The sequence below is a fragment of the Myotis daubentonii genome, chromosome X (assembly GCF_963259705.1).
Source record: "Myotis daubentonii chromosome X, mMyoDau2.1, whole genome shotgun sequence".
Taxonomy (NCBI): domain Eukaryota; kingdom Metazoa; phylum Chordata; class Mammalia; order Chiroptera; family Vespertilionidae; genus Myotis; species Myotis daubentonii.
Genome location: NC_081861.1, coordinates 33,955,840 through 33,957,892, shown reverse-complemented (window position 1 = coordinate 33,957,892; position 2,053 = coordinate 33,955,840). Strand labels below are relative to the sequence as shown.

At 57.7% G+C, this 2,053-nt stretch overlaps 1 pseudogene; it reads left to right on the top strand.

The window, feature by feature from the left end:
- The first annotated feature begins 816 nt into the window (after window positions 1-816).
- LOC132223260 (TCF3 fusion partner-like) lies at window positions 817-1,584 on the top strand (annotated as a pseudogene).
- The last annotated feature ends 469 nt before the right edge of the window (window positions 1,585-2,053 follow it).

Sequence of the window (2,053 nt, the reverse complement as noted above, 5' to 3'; positions counted from 1 at the left end):
TGCAATCAGAAACCCAGGTGGCAGCCAAGAGCCAGAGAACCGAGCTACCTTTGCTCGGAGAAGCCAGGCCTCCTTTGCCGGCTTCTGTGATAAGAGAACCTGGCCGCCTTTGCCGGCCCTGGGGCAGTAATGGGAGAAGCTGGGTGGGGCAGGGAAGAGGCGGATGTCTGCCTGGCTTCTCAGATCACTGATCACCAGTGATGGGAGAACACCCAGAGGCGGGGCCAGAGGCCAGGCTGCATAGCTGCCTGGGGACACCATCTGGACCCCAGGGGCGACGCAGCCAGGCCCAAGAAGGAGACCCAGGGCCCGGGGCTGAGTTGCAGCTGTGGTACGCAATCCGGTGCCCAGGCTGAGGAGACCCAGGGCCCGGGGCTGCGTCACAGCTGGGGCACGCCATCCGGTCCGGGGGCGATACAGCCAGGCCCCAGAAGGAGACCCAGGCACCAGGGCTGTATCGCTGCTGGGGCACGTGATCCAGTACCTGGGCTGAGGAGACCCAGAAGGAGACCCAGGGGCCTCGCAAGAGGAGAGTCTCCATGGTCAGATGGCGTGGTGTCGGGACAGGAATAAAGACCCAAGGTGACTCAGATGCCTGGCCACAGGGTTAGACCAGCCAGCAGGGCCTTTCAGTTGGGACTGGGGTGGGGGTGGGGCGAGGGAGGCAAGCCGGAAATAGAGAACTACAACTCCCAGGAGGCTTAGCGGCCAGGGCCTGGGTGCCTGGCTGTGAAATCGGATGGGCTGTAGTTTCGCAAGCCACTTTAAACTAGAGGCTTGCAAGGTTGGAAGTTCTGCGTCGGGAGCCAGGGAGAAATGGAGCTGGAGCAGAGAGAGGGGTCCATGGCAGCTGTGGGCTTTGAGGAGTTCTCAGCACCTCCCGGCTGGGAGCTGGCGCTGCCTCCGCTGAAGGTGGTCACATCCTGGAGAGCGAGCTTGAGACCGAAGTGGAGTTCCTGTCTGGGGGTCTGGGCAGCTCCAGCCTCCAGGAGCGAGATGAAGAGGAGGAGGCAGCCTGAGGCCAGCAAGGGCGGCGCCAACAGGAACTCAATCGCAGGAAGTACCAGGCGCTGGATCGGTGCTGCAGGGAGATTGAGCAGGCGAAGGAGCGGGTCCTGAACAGGCTCCATCAGATATAGAGGATAACATGGAGACTCCAGCAGGAGCGGAGGTTCCTCATGAAGGTGCTGGACTCCTACGGTGACAACTACCAGGCCAGCCAGTTCACCATCTTACTGGAGGACGAGGGCAGCCAGGGCAGAGATGCCCCCAACCCAGGCAACGCTGAGAATGAGCCTCCAGAGAAAGAGGGGCTGTCCCCGCCCAGGAGGACGCCAGCGCCCACAGAAGCCAGCAGCCCGGCCCCTGGCGAGGGGCCCAGCAGTTGGAAGAGGCGGCGAGTGCCGTAGGAAGGGCACTGGGCAGGAGTCCCGCTGACTCCGGAGCTGGCCCCCATGCAGATAAAGGTGGAGGAAGACTTTGGCTTCTAAGCCCTCGAGGCTCTGGACTTAATTAAGTTGGGTTTCTCGGGGGCCAGACAAGCTGCTGCCCTACCCCACCCTAGCCAGCTCCCCCTTTGACTGACCCCCCAATAAACGGACCCGATGCAAAAAAAAAAAAAAAGCTTATAGAGGCATGTTTATAGGATCAAATAGTATAAATATAGATGTAACAGGACAATAAAAAGAGAACCTGTCTATGATGATAACCTGAATGCTGCCTCTGTGTCATTCCTTCTTTGGGAACCCCTGGACCTGCTGGGGCTGGACCCCAACATTCCTCTTCTTATAAGGACTTCAGTGAGATGGGCTAAAGGTCCCACTGGAACTGCCACAATTTAATGTAATCTCCTCTTTAAAGATCTTATCTCCATATACAGGTACATTCTGAGGTTCTGGGGATTAGGATTTTAACATACATTTTGTTGATTACCCAAATCAGCCCTTAACAACCAGCATGTTTCAGAAAGTAGATTCCTACAGGGTTATTTACCAAACATTCAGAAGTATTTTTAAAAGAGCTAAGCCCCTCGCCCACCGTGTGGGCCCCTCCC